Here is a 19,146-nt window from a genome sequence, read left to right as displayed (position 1 = left end):
GTGCTGTTCTATGTTAACAGAGGGAGCTTCCTCATCTGAAGGAAAATCATAACTCTTCTCCCTACCCCATCCCCCCAAAAAGGAAAGCTTGATACACAGAAGGCATTTAATAAATGCTTGTTGGTTGAATAACCTGTGCTCTCAAGTACCTACCACTCACTCACCCACCCTAAGGTGAGATATGATTGTTATCAATCTGCACTGTGTAGAGAGATTTCCCAGGAGAGAGCTACGGAACTACGGACAAATTGAAAACTTTTGGATTTTTTGTAAAATACTATATGTAAGTTATATTGGGAAGCAATATGGTATTATGGAGGGGAAAAAACCCAGATACAAAGCATTGCACTTGGAGGCAGAAGACCTGGGTTTGCTTTGCTATAATTTACTAGCTGTATATCCCTGGAAATGAACTTGAACCTCAGAATCTCAATGTCCTAGCCTATAAAATAACGGAAAAAATATTTTTTCCTACTACCCGATAAGGTTGGAAAAAGGATAAAATAAATATATGCAAAGAGTTACTTTAACTATAAGTTATTATTATTAAATTGATGAGGGTCTTTTGTGAAGAAAATATTGAAAAAAATTATGATAAATCATTGAATTATAAACTCTTTAAGGGCAGGGACAAAATCTTAAACTTTTTGCTTCTGTTCCAAGCTGAGCCCAATTCCTTGTGCAAAGTAGATTATAGTAGATATACTTAAAATTATCTTGTCGACAAACAATTTAACAGCATGATAAAAGTAGAAAGGGTACTGTACTGAGAGTCAGGAGTGCTGGACTTTGATCTGGGTTCTTATTGATATTCAGATGTATAACTCTGGGCAAATAATTTAACCTTTCCAGGCTCTAGTCCAGGGCATACAGCATAGGACTTGAAATCAGGAAGACTTGAGTTCAAATCTTGCCTCAGACATTTAATAGTTGTGTGTCTCTGGGCAAGTCACTTAACCTCAGTTTCCTTGTCCATAAAAAAGGGGTTAATAATAGTACTTATCTCACAATGTTATAAGGAGGATAAAATAAGATATTATTTATAAAGTACTTTGCAAACTTAAAATGTTATATTAATTAATGCTAGCTATTATAATTTTCTTATTATTGATTTCCTCATCTGTCAAAAGAAGGGGTTGGTCAGATGATCTTAAAGGCTATTTCCAGCCCTAAATCAGTGGTTCCCAACCTTTTCAGGAATGGAGGCCCTTTTTTAACATCAAAGAATTTCAAAGAATTACAGGATCTGAGTTTGGAATGGACCTCAGCTGCCATCTTGTCCAATCTTATCTGAAAGACACCCTCCCTCCAATATCCACTGCCAAGTGGTCATTCTGCCCAAAGGCCTCCAGTAAGGGAGGACACTACCACCACTCACAGCAGCTCATTCTCCTTTAAGACAACTCTCATTGTTAAGAAGTTTTTTCCTGGGGGCAGCTAGGTGGCTCAGTGCATAGAGCACTGGCCCTGAAGTCAGGAGGACCTGAGTTCAAATCTGACCTCAGACCAAACGCTTGACACTTACCAGCGTTGTGACTCTGGGCAAGTCACTTAGCCCCAAATCGTCAAAAGATAAAAAATAAATAAACTTAAAAAAATAAAAAAGAAGTTTTCTCCTGACATTGCACTTAGATTTGCCTTTCCAACCTCCACCCATCACTCCTGCTTCTGTCTCATAGGGTCAAACAGAAAATGCCTAATCTCTCCTCCACGTGTCAGCCTTGCAAGCTCTTCAGGTCAGTGACATCCTCCTGAAGCCTTCTCTCCTCCAAGCTAGCCTTCATCAGTTTCTTTATTCAGTCTTAATAAGACATGAGCTTGAGGCTGCTCACAATCATGGCTGCCCTTCTTAGGATGTACTACATTCTGTCAATATCCTTGTTAAACTGTGGTGCCCAGAACTAACCCCAATACTCACGATCTAACAAGCATAGAGTGCAGTGGGACTATAACCTCATTATAGTCATGCCTCTTTGAGGGTAGCCCAAGACCACGTTAGCCTTTCGGGCCACTGCATAACACAGGAGTATCACAGAACTGCAGAATTTTAGGAATTGTATGAGACCTCAGAGGGCCCCAGTGCAACACACACCTGAAATGAATCTTCACTATTAGATAACCAACACGTCATCCTGCCTCTTCTTGAAGAACTATCTCCAAAGATGGGTAGACAGACAGACAGACAGATAGATAGATAGATAGATAGATAGATAGATAGATAGATAATGGATGGACAGATAGACTAAGGTAGATAGATAGAATGATGGATGGATGATATATGGACTCACAGATTATAGACAGTGGATGGACAGATAGATACATACATACATAATGCATGGACAGATAGATTATAGACAGAATGATGATGGATGGATGGATGGATGGATGGATTGATGGATGGATGGATGGATGGACAGGTAGATGATGTATGGACACAGATTATATAGATAGATAGATATAGATACATACATACATACATACATACATACATACATACATAATGGGTGGACAGATAGGTTATAGACAGAATGATGATGGATGAATGGATGGATGGAAGGATAGATGGATTGATATATGATAGATGGACACATAGACTATAGATAATGGATGGACAAATAGATAGATGAGGGATGATAGATCGATTATAGATAGATAATTTATTAAGTCCTTACTATGTGCCAAACACCAGGAATACAAAAAGAAAAAACAAGACAATGCCCACTCCCCAGTAGCTTACATTCGAATAGGGAAGACAAAACATAAAGGAGAACATGACTGCACTCCTTCATGATATGGAGGTACCAGACAAGGGTTCACTAATTTTCGAGCTGACCTCAGGGCAGAGCCTCCTCCAAGGAGCCTGAAAGCTGGTCCGGAGGTAGAGGGAGAATCCATTACCTCTCAAAGTGTGGTACCCTTTTAAAACTGATTTTTTCTTCATGACACTGATTTTTTGTTGCTGTTTTAAATACTACAAACTTCAAGTAAAAATCTTCACAAGCTAAAGTGTCCAGGGGTCACTGGGACTCAGTAGGTCTCAGTACACCACTCACGGAACACAGAAATTTCAGCACGCGTGGTTTCTTCCAGCTGCAAAGACAAAATAGAAATCTAGCCTAAAAGAGGCTTACATTTTTCTGGGGGTGGGGGGGTGATAAAACATGCACAAAAGATCAGCATATGCAAAATCATCTACAACAGGCTAGAAAATTAGCTACTGGAATGGATGAGGAAGGCAGTGAGAGGCAGAGAGGAGCAGGGCTGAGATCCAGGCACGGGGGACAGCTTCTACAACATCACCGAGGCCGGAGTTTCAGGAATGCCAAGTTCAGGGTACAGTTACCTTCACAATTTGGCTGGAAAGCAGAGGGTGTGAAAGGCGATAATATGAAATGTCGAGGAAATTACATCTAGAATCAGAGTGTAGAGGACAGAGCAGTTTGTATTTTATCTTAGTTTACATTTAATCTTAATAAACAAATGGGCCACTCCCATCTCCTCCCCCTCCCCCTCCCCGCGGTGGGCGGGGCCAGGTGCACCTGGCCCCTTGAGGTCTCGCCCCTGGGTGATCAAAGCTTAGGCTGCAGCGGCGGTGGCGACCCAGTGAATGGCTTTGGAGGTGCTGAGACGCGATGGCCGGGCGCTACACGGCTTTTTTCATAGTTTCTGGAGGTCGCTGCGTACCAAAACTGATCCAAAGCGTGAGTCAGCCTTAGGATTTAACTTTGAGCTCACTGCGCAGCAGAAAGAATTCCAAGACACAGCTCGAAAATTCGCCAGAGAAGAGATTATTCCCGTCGCAGCTGAGTACGACAGGACCTGCGAGTTTCCTGCTGCCCTTATCAAAAGGGCTTGGGAACTGGGGCTGATGAACACTCACGTTCCAAAGGGTTGTGGTGGCCTTGGATTTGGGATCTGTGATGCCTCCCTTATTACTGAAGAATTGGCGTATGGATGCACCGGGGTTCACGCTGTCATTGAAGCTAGTTCTTTGGGACAAATGCCTGTTGTCATTGGGGGAACTGATGAGCAGCAAAAGAAATATCTCGGAAGGATGACTGAGCAACCAAGGACGTGTGCTTTCTGTGTAACAGAACCTGGAGCAGGCTCTGATGTGGCTGGATTACAGACTAGAGCAGAGAAGAAAGGCGATGAATATGTTATTAACGGTCAAAAGACGTGGATAACCAATGGAGGAAAAGCCAATTGGTATTTTCTTTTGGCTCGTACTGACTCTGATCCCAAGGTCCCTGCTAGTAAAGCCTTTACTGGCTTTATTGTAGAGGCAGACACCCCAGGAATCCAGATCGGAAAAAAGGAGATAAACATGGGCCAGCGATGCTCGGACACCAGGGGGATTATCTTTGAAGATGTGGTTGTGCCCAAAGAGAAGGTTCTCCTTGGGGAAGGCACAGGCTTCAAAATTGCAATGGGTGCTTTGGATAAAACCAGACCTCTGGTCGCCGCTGGCGCTGTCGGGCTTGGACAGAGAGCTTTGGACGAAGCTACCAAGTATGCCTTGGAGAGGAAGACCTTTGGAAGGCCCCTTGTGGAGCACCAGGCGGTGTCCTTTCTGCTGGCTGAAATGGCAATGAAGGTGGAGCTAGCCAGAATGAGTTACCCAAGAGCGGCGTGGGAAATTGATTCGGGTCGCCACAGTTCCTACCACGATTCCATCGGCAAAGCGCTTGCTGGTGACATTGCAAACCAGCTAGCTAGTGACGCTGTGCAGGTTTTTGGAGGCAATGGATGTAATAGTGAATTCCCAGTAGAAAAACTAATGAGAGATGCCAAAATTTACCAGATTTACGGAGGGACCACTCAAATCCAAAGGCTGGTTATAGCTCGAGAACACATCAACAAATACAAAAATTGAGGAAAGCTCTCCTGGCCTATGGCCTCCTTAGTTAAGTGACTGTTTAGGAAATGACAGCAAAGGAAAAAGACTTGAATATACTTGCTGGTGAAATGAAAAAAAAAATTAGAAATGTTAGTTCTTCAACCCTAAGAGATTATGGTGGTAGTTTTATACTTTTGCTTAACTTACCATGAGTTTAACAAGAAATCTTTGTCTCATTAAAACACTTACTGGTAAATAATTCATCAGTGTCCTTGTCCACCTTCCAGACTTCTAGAGCTGTTGTTTGTCTCTGTTGGGCTGTGACTGGGCAGAGGAATTCTATGTCACCTATTATGCCAGCACCTAAAGGCAGGAGGAAATGGCTCAGCTCCGAACCAATTTCTCACTTGCCTTTTGGTAAAGAAAACTAAGTTTTTATTCTATGTATGAGACTACATTGGTCTCTTAGTAACTTCTGTACACAGTCTTATTTTATTTGCATGTATTTTTATAGGGAACTTAATCTCTTTAATGGAGAGTTGACAGTGTATTAATACTCTAGGCATGTTTAACTACCTTAATTTGTATGAATATGTACTTACTGTGAGAAAAAAAGTTGATCTGTGACTGTATTTGTTTTGATTTTAAATTTAGTAAATGTATCAGTAAAAGATGCAACCCATTTTATATATTAAACTGTCCTGCTAGACCATTATCCCTGAATATGTAAATATTATGAAATAATTTAGGAACCAAAATTTACTAAATGTCATATTTATAATGCCTAAATATCAAATATTGGATAGTCTTTTTTTTTTTTTGTGAGGCAACTGGGGCTAAGTGACTTGTCCAGAGTCACACAGTTAGTGAGTACTATGTGAATAAGGCAGGATTTGAAATCAGGTCTTCCTGACCCCAGGGCCCGTGCTCTATCCACTGTACCACCTACCTGCCCACAAATATTGGATAGTCTTATAATGAATTGCCAAAATAAAAACTTTTTTTTTTCCAAAAAGAAACAATAGTGAGGCATTGGAGCTTCTTGAGTAGAGAAGTACCATAGTCAGACTCAGCAGCTGTGTGGAAAATGGCTTGGAGAGAGGAAAAGCTGGAACCAGGGAGAATAATTATATATACAGTCTAGAGCAGAGGTTCCCAAACTTATTTGGCCTACTGCCCCCTTATAAAAAATTATTCATCACCCCCCTAGAAATCTACTTTCTTTAACCCTTTAATGATTTTTAAAAATTGCATCACTTCAAATATATATATATATATATATTTAAATGACACATCTTAAATTTAATAATTTATTATAAGTTTGTGGGGCTTTTCCTTCATTGAAATTTTGATGACACAATATTGCATCATGTAACCACATAGTATCATATTCTAAACAAGTCATTACACGCGCATATTCCTGCTGATGCATGCTGTACTTCCCCACAATGCACAAGACACTTGCCTGCCAACACTTGCTTGTTAAGACCTGTCGTCAGTCTTAACCACTGATTGGTTGTTGCATTTTGTGTGTTTATTTGGAAAATAATGTAATCACTACAACTTTAACTGTGTTACACAACAGATGAAATGTGTATGAACCATTTTTCAAAATGTTCTTATCTTCTTTCCTTATGCTTCCACCTCCCCCTTTATTTTTATTCAATGCCCTCCAATTGCACCTGAGTCTACTACTGCCCCCCTTGCCCCCCAGGGGGTGGTATCACCCACTTTGGGAACCTCTGGTCTAGAGAGAGGTGAGGGCTTGAACTAGAGTGAATGGGGTGGAGATTAATATTATGGGGGCAGAATCAGAGGCTTGGCAACAAAGTGTATGGGAAGGGGGTAAAGGGAAGAGTCAAGGCTGGCTCCAAGGTGATATACCTAAATAACCAGAAAGACAGCAGCGCCCTCAACAAAAGTAGGGAATTTGGAGGACAGGCAGGTTAAGGGAGAAAGATGGTGAGTTCTTGTCTTGGACGTGTTGTGTCAGAGATGTCGATGGGATACCCAGGTGACAATGGCTCCCCTTGCAGCTTAGCCCCTTAATTTCTGCTACCTCAGACTCTTGTCCAGGTCAAAGGAAGAGGGAACAGCTGTGTGTGGTGTTTGCAGACCCAACAAGTGGGGCCAGGATACACAGGAGAAAATTGAGTCAATCAAAGCATATGGGCAGAACAAGGGGGACCTCAGCGCTGGGCACTAGTAGGGGGATATTGAGGGCAAGGTATCCCAAGCTGTTTGGCGTAAGATCTGATTCATGTATGTGTATATGTGTGGGGGTGGGAGAAGGGGATGACAATGATTATTAAATGGCACATGTATTGTACCAACAGGGAACTATTTATAGATGTGGGAGAACTACCCAAAATAGGAAGGGAAACAACCTAAAAAACGTGGTTTGGTTTCTTAAAACTAATACTAACTTCCTTCATTTATATGAGCAGCTTATCATTTGTCCCTAGTTACTATGAAGAACCAAAACAAATATACTGTGTTTAAAGTGTCATGAGTATGACCACAACACCCAAAGTCTGTTGATATGCATAACCTTCTCCATTTGCTGTTCACATGACATGGCTCTCTGCTGCTCGTAAGCAATAGATAGATAGATTCTTCATATATACAGAATGTATATGTGTGTATGTATATGGAGAGAAAGAGAGCGATGCCATTTCCTTACCTGGGTGTTTCAAATACACACACACGTGTGTGTACGTGTGTATGTGTACATATACATGTATATTATATATGTATATAAGTGTACACATATACATGCAAATGTATTGGGGGAGAGAGAGAGAAAGAAAGGGAAAGAAAGGGAGAGGGAGAGGGAAAGAGAGAGAGAGAGAGCATTTTCTTACTTTGGAGTTTCAAATATACACACACACACACACACACATATATATATATTTATATATATATATATATATTTAAAGCTAGGAAGACCTGAGTTCAAGTCTCACCTCTGATAACATACACTAGCTGTGTGATCCTGGGAAAGTCACTTAGCTTCTCAGTGCTATAGGCCAGTGGTGTCAAAATCAAATAGAAATGGTGGTCACTAATCCATACATAAGATCCCAGCCCACATATTGACTTAGTTTTTAAAATGCAACATTATCTATATTTTATCTATTTATTTGGCTAACTACTTCTCGATTATATTTCAGTCTAGTCAGGCATTCCAGAGTACTGTAGGCCACCACGGGGGCTGCATGCACTTCCGTCAGCTCTCTAAGAGTAGGTGTTGCAGAGAAGATGCTGCATTGGGAGAGGGCATTTCCTCACTGGGAGTTTCCTATAGCAATGAAATGACGGATCTAGTCCTTCACTTTAACCCTATTTAGGACAGAAATAGAGAAACAAAAGCTTGAACGCTGTTGGCCTTGAGGGTCAAATGCCAAGGAACACTAAGAAATGCCAAAGGAATGGGATATTTTCTGAATTTGCTTCTCTTTCTTAACTTAGGTCAATAAACATGTCAGAATAACTGTGTGATGTTATCTTAGGAACAGGAAGAAACAAAGTGAGAGCTCACAGGAAGCTTTGTTTTGTGAATTTCCCTCTTTTAAAACCAATCATATGCAGGCCAAACTGAAGTAGGCATAGACCAAGACCTTTCACCTTCCACATTCTCATGCACCTGGTGCCACGATTCTGCCAAGAGCTAAAATAAGGAGGGTTGAATATGTGTGTGGGGGGGGGCTGTCAAAGATTCTATTTTCTTCAAAAGGTAGAGAAGCAGCATGATAATTCCTAATCACAGAACTTCTTATCATAATAATTAGTCCAGGGAGAAACCAGAGACAGTGTCTAGTGCAGCCCCCCATTTTTGAGAGAAGAAAACCAAGAACAAGAGAGAGAATGTGAATCAACAGAGCCATTTGAGGAGGTTAAATTCAGATCTGGGTCTCCTGACTTTATATGCTACACTTCTGTTTGTTAGGTATTAAGACAATAAAGAGGACAACAGTAAACTTGTATATAGAGCTCTAAGATTTGCAAAGTGCCTTATAAATATTAATTCACTTTTATCCTCACAACAACCTTGGAAGGTGAGTGATATTTTTATCCTAATTTTTTAGGATGAGGAAATTAAGGCAGATAAGGTGAAGTGACCTTTCCAGGGTCATACAGCTAGAGCCTGAGGCCAGATTTTAAATTTTTCATTATTTTTTGTTTTACAGTAATGCCCGTTTTACATTCATGCATCACAATTGGCTTCACCATTCCATATCTGATAGCCATTGTAAGCAGTTTGACCTTTCTGGGCTTCTGTTTCTTCATCTATGATATGGGGTAACAATCCTCATGATTCCTAGTTCATAGGTTCATAGGCAGGTTCAAAGGAGATAATGTGTGTAAAGTGCTACAAAAGTCAGTTATCATTAGAATGATGTGTTTTCTTCTTTCTGCAGTTGACTTAAGTAGACAGTGTGACCTTGTGGGCAAGTGCATGGTCTTCCATATCTGAAATGAACTCCCTTCATCCCTTTTTGCCTCCTAGCATCCCTCACTTCTTTCCAAGTCCAGATCAGATGCCTCCTCCCATCTGAGACATTTCTTGATCTACTTTTATGCTGGTTATTATCATTCTCTGTTTCTTTACCCCTCCCTCCACAATCACTCTATATGTAGTCATTGTAAGAAGGTAAGATCTTTGAGGGCAGAATTATTTTGCTTTATGTATTTGTATGAGCAGGCTGTAGCATAGCTCCTTGGACGTAACAAAGGTTTGTTGAATTCAATTGTATTTTGCACGTCCCCATAGGCCCAGGGTGGACCCTAAGTCAACACTTTTGTCTATGAGATTAATCATTGAAGATTCAGTCATGGGAACAAACCATGTCAATTTCTAAGTCTGGGCTTGAATTCTTAACCTTATCACCCTCTTTGGGATATGTTCTGGAAAAATGATTTCACCCTTAATCAACCATACCCCATGTTCTCTGGTGAAACCAGATGGGAAGGACACACCTTCAGCTGGATTTCCTCCAGTGTCAGTTTCAAGGATTACAAAGGCTTACAGAAATAAGAAAAGAGGCGTTGCTACATCTCGATTCTCATAGAAAGCACAAAAAAAAGGAAAAAAGTAGAAATTTCCCACAACACTGTCCCCCCATCATTTATAATGCTTGCTGTATATTGTTTTTGGACCTTTTTAGATGAAAGAACCCATCAATCATATTTGTTCATCACTAAAAGACTGTTTCTTGGTGGAGCTATGAATTGGTCCAACCATTCTGGAAAATAATTTGGAATCACGTCCCACCCAAGTGACTGAAAATGCCCATACCCTTTGACCCAAAAAATATGACCCTTATCATATACTCCAAAGAGATCAAAGAAAGTTCTCCTATAAGAGCGGATAGAATACTGGACTTGGAATAAGGAAAACATGTGTTCAAATCCTGTCTCAGAAACCTACTAACTGTGTGATCCTGGGAAAGTCACTTTATCTTTTTTTTTTTAGCCACAGTTTCCCCTTCTGTAAAATGGGAATAATAATCGTAACTATCTTCCAGAGTTGTTGTGAACCAAATGAGACAATATATATGTAAAGTACTTTGCAAACTTTAAAGTGCTATATAAATGCTGGATCTTATTATTACTGAAACGCTTTTTGTGGAAGCAAAGAACTATAAAGAAAATAGGTGCCAACCAAATGTGGAATGGCTAAACAAACTGGGATGTGTGAATGTTAAAGGAAAATTACTGTGAAATAAAGAATAATGAATCTGAACAACATAGAGAAGGCTGGGAAGAGTGGATGCAGAATGAAGTAAGTAGAACTAACTGTGTGACCCTGGGCAAGTCACTTACTTTATCCTGCTTGCCTCAGTTTCCTCCTCTGTAAAATGAGCTGGAGAAGGAAATGGCAAACCACTCCAGTATCTTTGCCAAGAAAACCCCAAATGGGGTCATGAAGAGTTGGACGTGACTGAAGAATGACTGAACAAAAACAGAACCGAGAAAATAGTATTCCCAATGACTGAAACAATGTAAATAGAAAGAATAGGATAAAATAAACCAAAAGCCGGATAATTATAATAAGCAAGCTTTGCAGAGATGAAAAATTTCAGGTATGGAATGTAGTATATACTTTCAGATGTTGGGATTTTTGCTGAGCTACTTTTCTCTCTTTTATAATCTTTGTTACAAAGAATGATGTGCAGGAAAGGAAAGGATGTGTTACATATTTGAAAATGGTAAAAACAAAAACTATCAATAAACAATATTTTACATGTTTGTGCATATGCATCAATATATGTGTATTACTTAACTTGTCTCCGAACCAAACCCTTAAATGATCCCTGAAAATTAGGTTGGAGATTAAGTTGGTATCATGATAGGTCTTAAAGTAGCATAACTTCCCCTCATATGCTCCAGCAATGATCAAAAAAAAAAAATGTATCATTTCAAATAATGACTAAGAAATCGAAAAAGAGCTCTCAATAAATTTCTCCATTCAACCAACAAAGATGCAAAAACCAAGATGGCAGCCATAAACACGAGAAGAGATATCTTCCTGGGGAAGCCAGAACAAGGTCAGAATAGGCCCCAAAGTTGTATCAACACACCAACTGGAGAGGCCTCTGGAGGACAGATGCCTTCAGAATTGTTGTGACTGGGGAACAGCCTATCACAGGCCTCTGACTGTACACAGAACCTTTCAATATTCCAAGTGCAGACACATCAGAGGAAGAGACACATCAGTGGCAGAGCTCGAGAAACTGAGGCGAGGAATAAATAGGGCCTAACCATTCATTCCATACAAGAGTGTGGGAATGGGTAAAGTCTAGCCCTGGCACAAAAACCCAAATCAGGAACTGAGGTTGGATATCTGAGTAACAGAAAAAAAAGAAGAAAAAAAGAAACCAGAGACCATAATGAAATATTATATTTCAATACCCAAGACGATAAACCAAGAAAAAGAGAATAATTCCACACAACCATTAACAGTCTCAGAGGAAAAAAATGAGTTGGCCCAAAGACTACAATAAGAATACTGGAAGAAATCAATCAGGAGATAAAAAATAACATTATAAATAAAATAAGAGCTCAGAGGGAAAGAATTGGAAGAATAGATAGCTTAGAGCATAAAGTAGAAAACATTACCCAAGTAACAGACTCTCTGAAAATTAGAATAAACCAAACAGAACTCAATGATGTCATAAGTCAACATATATAGTAATACAAGATATAGTAATACAAAATCAAAAGACTTTTTAAAAGTGAAGAAAATATAAAGTGTCTGCTGTCAAAAAACAAACCAACCTAGAAAACAAATAAGAAATCATTTAAGAATCATTAGACTCCTTAAAAATCATGTCCAAAAAGAAATAACCTATATAACCAAATTACAAGGAATCATAAATCAAAACTGCCCAGATTTGCTAGAAACATAACACAAAGTAAAACTAGAGAGAATTCATGAGTCACCGCCTGAAAGAAATCTCCAAATAAAAACTCACAGGCATGTCATAGCCAAAACTCAGAGCTTCCAAGTCAAAGAAAATACTTTTCTGCAAGTATTATAAAGAATAGAAAGTCTTAGAATATGATATTCTAAAATGCAAAAGATAAAGGTTTCTGATAAAAAATTACTTACCTTGCAAGGCTGAGTATGTTGGGGAGGAAAATGAACCTTTAATGGAATAGAAGACTTTTAAGCCTTCCTGATAAAAAGACCATAGCTGAGTAGAAACTTCTAACTGCAAACACAGGAGTCCAGAGAAACCTAGAAAGGTAAGTACATTTGAATAGTTAGAAGAGGCTAAACAATGATGTTGTAATTGCATTCTATAGTGATGTGGTACTTACATTACAGAAGAAAATGTCTTCAAGGTCACAGAGGCAATTACATGAGACAATTAGAAAGATTGGGCATGGCTTTGTACTATTTTAATGGTCTTAAGAGAGGAAAGAGAAAGGAGTAAAAAAGGAGCATATTAGGGAAGAAAGGAGAAGAAATGACTATGTCTCATAATTCAGTTGTGTAAGAAAAAGAGAATACAGACACAGAGGAAGTGAGTATCATGTGAACCTCACTCTTATCTAAAGTGGACAAAAGAAGGCTGAACATGCATCCACTCACACACAAGAGCTTGGTGTACTAACATTAAACTCAATAGGGAAACAGACAGGGATTAGAGAAAGGGAGACAGGGGTTTAAGAGGAAAGGTAGTCAGGGAAGGAATAATATGAGAGAAACAAAATCCAACTTTGGGGTGGAGGTGAATTATATAAAGGAGAGATTACAAGGGAAAAAAGTATAAGAACCAATGATTAGAATCTTGGTAAGTGGAAGATAGGAGAGCCAGTAAAGTGGAGGCAAATAATTTCAATTATAGGTCACTAATACTAATTACATTCCTTCTTATTCATCAACTTCTTCTTTGTAAAAAACGGTGGCAGGGTACAAAGGAAGTAAAAAGTACAAGAGGACAGGTTAGAGGGAACTTTCCAATCACAATCATAATTATGAATGTTAATAAGAAAAACTCATTAAATGGAAGAGTACAGCTGGATGGATTAGAAAGTAGAATCTAACTTCTCTCTCTCTCCTTTTTTTTTTTAACAAGAAAACCATAAAGATTCACAGAGAGTTTAAATAAGGGCCTGGAGCAAAATTTAATATGTTTCAGGTAAACCCAAAAAATCACAGATAGCACTCTTGACTTCAGACAAGTTAAGCATAAAAATAGACAAAGTTAAAAAGTATAAACAAGTAAATTGGGCTCAAAGGTACCACAGACAATGGAATACTATCAATACTGTGTGTGTGTATGTGTGTATAATGTGTATGTATATATGTGTGTGTATACATACACCCACACAGACCCTAATTGGCATAGCAACTGAGTACTTAAAGGAAAAGTCAGTCAATCATAAGATCAAATAGGTGGTAAAACTATAATAGTTGAGGAGTTGAGGAGACCAAGACAAATATAGCAAAAAGGTAATCAAGAAGGAAGTTTATGACCTGAATGGAACTTGAAAATTAGATGTAATAGTTCTGTGGAGATTATTTAATGGAAGTAGAAAGATACATTTTTCTCAGATGTGCATGGTAACTTTACAAAAGTTGACCATGGGTTAGGGTAGGACAGGGGTGGGGAACCTGAGGTCTTAAGGCCACATGTGGCCTTCTACGTCCTTAAGTGGCCCTGAGGTGGAAGAACCTGATAAAAATGCAGAAAAGCAGAAATTTCAAACATACTCTTTACTAACTATAATACTATAAAATTATTATTAATAAAGAGCCTTGGATTAAGTGATTAATATTTAAGTAGAGCCTAAATAACTTTATTCTAAAGAATTGGTAGGGTAAAAAAATAAATCAGAAAAAATAGATAATTTCATCAAAGAAAATGACAAGAATAAAACAACATACCAAAACTTTTGGGATGTAGCCAAAGTAGTTCTGAGGAGAACATTTAAACTACTAAATACTTTTATTGACAAAAGAAACAACAGATCAATGAACTGGGCATGCAGCTAAAAACAACAACTAGAAAAATAACAAATCAAAAATCTCAATTGAACGCCCAAGTAGATATCTTGGAAATAAAAAAAAAAGATTAAAAACTCAAAGCAAACCACCATGAACTGATAAAATTATAAACTATTTTTAAGCTAATAAAATAGACAAACTATTAACTAATCCAATTAAAAGAAAGCAGAAAATCAAGTTGCCAATATTAAAAATGAAAAGGAGAATTCATAATGATTGAAGAGAAAAAAGGAAATTATTAGAAACTATGTTGCCCAATTATATGGCAGTAAAATTGATCATTGAAATTAAATAGATGAATATTTATTAAAGTATTAAGTATCCAGATTACCAGAATAAGAAATCAAGAATCTAAATAGTCTAATCTCTTAAAAAATATCTGAACAAGCCATAAATGAACTTCCAAAGAAAAAAAACTGTAGGACTAGTTAGATTTATAAATGAATTGTACCAAACATTCAAATAATAATTAATTCTGATATTACATAAAACTTTTACGGAAATAGTTAAAGAATATATCTTAACAAATTCCTTTTGTGACACAAATATGATCTTGATACCTAAAACAGACAAAGACAAGAAAGAAAACTATGGTTCAATATTTCTAATGAATATTCATGCTGACATAGAACAAAATATTAGCAAAGATGCTTTTAAACTATATTAAAAAGATTACATATGATGATCATATTGGATTCATACTGGGAATACAAAGGTGGTCCAATATTAATAAAACTATAAACATAATAGACCATATTAATAACACAAACAATAAAAATCATTACTGTATCAGTGGATGAAGAAAAAGCTACCATTCATTTCTGTTAAAAAAAAAACATTAGAAAGGCATAGGAATAAATAGAACTTTTCTTTTAAATTAAATTGTTCTCTCTCTAACACTGAAGAGCTACCATTATCCTTAATGGAAAAATGCTAGAGGCTTTCTAATAAAATCAGAATAAAGCAAAGAATTCCACTATCACCACTATTATTTGATATAATTCTAGAAATGCTAACTATTATAATTACACAAGACAAAGAAATTGAGGCAATAAACTGAAGCCAAAGAGGAAATAAACCATCTCTTTTGTAGCTGATTTGATAGTCTACTTAGAGAACCCTAGAGGTTTAACTAAAAATTAACTAAAACAACACCTTCAGCAAAAAAGTAGAATAAAAAATCAACTCACAGATCATTAATCTTTCTGTTTCCAACAAAATCAAGCAGGAAGAGATAGAGAAATTCCATTCAAAATAACTAGAGAATGTATAAAATATTTGGGAGTCTACCTATAAGATACACAAGAATTATATGAATAGAATTACAAAATATTCTTTACAGAAATAAAGATAGCCCTAAATAATATGATTTGCTTATGAGTGGATCATGCCAATATAATAAAAAATAATAATGCCTAAATTACTTTATGTGCTCAGTACCACACCAAATTATCAAAAGATTGCTTTACAGAGCTAGAAAAATAATAACAAAATTCATATGTAGGTATAAAAGATCAAGGTCTTAAGGGAGATAATGGAAAATAATGTGGGAAGACTACCAGTACTAGATCTCAAACCATATGACAAAGCAATAATCATCAATACTATTTGATATTGGCTTAGAAAAATAGAAAAATTGCTCAGAACACAAGATCAAAAAACAAAAAAAGCATAGTGTTCAATGCCACAAAGATCTCAGTTATCAGGATCACAATTCAACAAAAATTGTAGAGAACATAGAAAGCAGTCTATCATAAATTACGTTTAGACAAATATGCCACACCCTATATTATAACATGTTCCAAATCCATACATGGCCTAAATATAAAAGGTCATATTACAAAAAATATCACTTAGACTAAGAGGAAAGGAGATGCCTTTAACAACTATGGATAGTGGGAGAGGTGCTGACCAAACAATGGGTAGAGAGGACCAAAGGAGATAAAATGGACAATTTGATTATGTAAAATTTAAAGTGACCACAAGCAAAATCAATGCAGCTAAAATTAGAAAGAAAATAGTTAACTGGGAAAATATCTTTGCAGCAAATTTCTCTGAATACTCATTGCAATGTTTTTTGTAGACAAAGAACTAAAATTAAAGAATCACCATCAGTTAAGAAATGGATGGACAAACTATAACATAGAGATATTATTGCATTGTAAGCAATGATGCCAGGCAGGTAGTAGTTCAGTGAATAGAGCACTGGTCCTGGAGTCAGGAAGACCTGAGTTCAAATCCAGCCTCAAATACTTCCTTGCTCTGTGAATCCTGAGCAAATCACTTAACCTCTGATTGCCTGACAAAAAGATCCACTGGAGAAGGAAATGTCAAACTACTCTAATATCTTTGCCAAGAAAATCCCATGTATAGCAGTCACATGCTATGGTCTGCTGAATCACAGTCAGACATGACTGAATAACAAGTAATGATGAAAGGGAAGGATTCTGAGAATTTTAGGAAGGCTTACATGAACTGGTGCAGAATGAGATGGGCAAAGCCTGAGGAATAATTTATACAATTGCTGTAATATTTTAAAGAAAAACAACTTCAAAGCAGATTTAAGAATTCTGCTTAATGCAATGATTGCAACTCCTGAGGACCATTGGTGAAACATGCTACCACCTCCTGATAGAGAGATGATGGACCGAAATGCAGAATGAGACCCACATTTTTTTAACATGGCCATATATGGGCTTATTTTACTTGACTATGCTAATGTGTGAACAGTGATTTTTTAGGGGGCGAGATTTGTGATAATGCTCCCCTCAAAAAAGGGAAGAAATAATAGAGCATCAGTGAAACATTTAAAGAGATAGGAGAGTTGGGAAGGAACTTGAGGGGGCAGCACAGATAAGCCAGACAACATTGGAACCAATGTACTGAATTGAAGATATATAAATATTTTCAATTTATTGATGTGCTTTGTTTTTACATTACTTACATTTATAGATTACTCTTGCTTTATGAGAGTTCTCTTACAAGGTAACAGTTAAGGAAAAATAATATAACAGAAATGGTAATAAAAAAGGAAAATGACAAATGTTGGAGGGGCTATAGGAAAACAAGAACACTGATGCAGTGTTGGTGGACTTCTGAATGATACACACAGACACACACAGACACACACACATTTGTGTGTGTGTGTCTGTGTGTGTGTATTTAAGAGCTATATGTCTGAAATGACAGCTAGGTAGCACACTGGATAGAGTGACTGGCCTGGAGTCAGAAGAACTTGAATTCAAATACATCCTTAGACTCTTACCAGCTGTGTGACCTTGGACAAGTCACTTAACCCTCTTTGCCTCAGTTTCCTTATCTGTAAAATGAACTAGAGAAGGAAATGGCAAATCACTCCAGTATTTTTTGCTAAGAAAACCCCAAATGGTGCTACAAAGAGTCCAAGCTGACTAATCAACTAAGCAACAACAAATGTTGCAAAGAGATCAAAGAAAAGGATCAATTTACAGAAAATTATTTATAGCAGCTCTTTTTGTGATGACAAAGAACAGAAATTGAGGGAATGCCCATCATTTGGGGAATGGCTAAACAAGTTGCGGTATTTGATTGTGATGGAATACTATTGTGCTATGAGAAGGGATAAAAGGGATGGTTTCAGAAAACCCTGGGAAGACTTAGATGAACTGATGCGAAGTGAAGTGAGCAGAACCAGGAGAATATTGTTCACAGTAACAGCAGTATTGTAAGGATGATCCAGTGGGAAAGACTTCGCTACTCTGATCAAGACAATGATCCAAAGGATCAGTTCAGACAGTTCCAAAGGACTCATGATGAAAGATGCTTTCTACCTCCAGAGAGAGAACTGAAGAACTCTGAATGCAGATTGAAGCTTACTTTTTCAACTTTCTTTTTTTTTCTTTGTGTGTGTGTGTGTGTGTCTGTGTGTGTGTCTGTGGCTGTGTGTGTTTTCTTTTGCAATGTGGCTAATACGGACATATGTTTTGCATTACTTCACGTGGATAATCAATATCATATTGCTTGCCTTCTCAATGAATGGAGGAGGGACAAGAAGAAGGGAGAGAATTTGGAACTCAAAATTTAAAAAAAAATTAATGCTAAAATATTTTACATGTAACTGGGAAATTTAATGAAATAATTAACAACATGTATATAAAGCTATATGTAATGAAATTTGTAGCTACATATACAAACTTTTTCTATTCTTTGTATATGGAAAAGTTCATGTTTGTTTGTGCTTATAAAATTCAAAAAAACAAAAAGTGAAAAAGAAAAGAAAGATCAATTTCATAAGGAGAACACATGCTCTCAGGCTTTCTCTTCTGTTAAGATAATAGGCTATGTGACAAACTCTAATAGTGATAATCATGTCAAAGGCTTGGCCATCAATGAGTCACTTTCATACATGCACTATACTATTTGACACCCAGAAACACATAAGTCTAGGAGGATCTAGTAATGAAACAAAATATTTTAGATAATAAACCTCATAGCTGGCATATCTAGGGCATTTTAAGGTTTTCAGAGTGATTTTTGAACAGCATCTCATTTGATCTTTTCCATAACCCTATGAAATAGGTCTGGTTTACAGGTACTTAACATCCTCATTTTATATAAGAAGAAAACTGGAGCTGAGAGAACTTCCTGATTTGGAAATGACCATTGAGCTCTGAAATGTCAGGTGTCTTCTTGACTCCAAAGTTGGCCCCTCCTATTCTATTCTATTCAATCCTATCCTATCCTATCCTATCCTATCCTATCCTATCCTATCCTATCCTATCCTATCCTATCCTATCCTATCCTATCC

At 37.4% G+C, this 19,146-nt stretch overlaps 1 protein-coding gene and 1 pseudogene across 1 annotated transcript in view; one reads left to right on the top strand and one right to left on the bottom strand.

Moving 5' to 3' along the window:
• The window catches only part of PLD1 (phospholipase D1), a 261,073-nt gene that overhangs the window by 217,671 nt on the left and 24,256 nt on the right, over window positions 1–19,146 (bottom strand). The window contains exon 2 of the mRNA XM_027875838.1: window positions 12,456–12,584. The gene's annotated coding sequence lies outside the window, so the exon portion shown is untranslated. The remainder of the gene's footprint in view (window positions 1–12,455; window positions 12,585–19,146) is intronic.
• LOC114053020 lies at window positions 3,570–5,190 on the top strand (annotated as a pseudogene).

This window comes from Vombatus ursinus, unplaced genomic scaffold (genome assembly GCF_900497805.2).
Source record: "Vombatus ursinus unplaced genomic scaffold, bare-nosed wombat genome assembly UNPS02014810.1, whole genome shotgun sequence".
Lineage (NCBI taxonomy): Eukaryota > Metazoa > Chordata > Mammalia > Diprotodontia > Vombatidae > Vombatus > Vombatus ursinus.
Note: the sequence above shows the minus strand (reverse complement) of the source record. Positions and strands in the feature narration are given on the sequence as shown.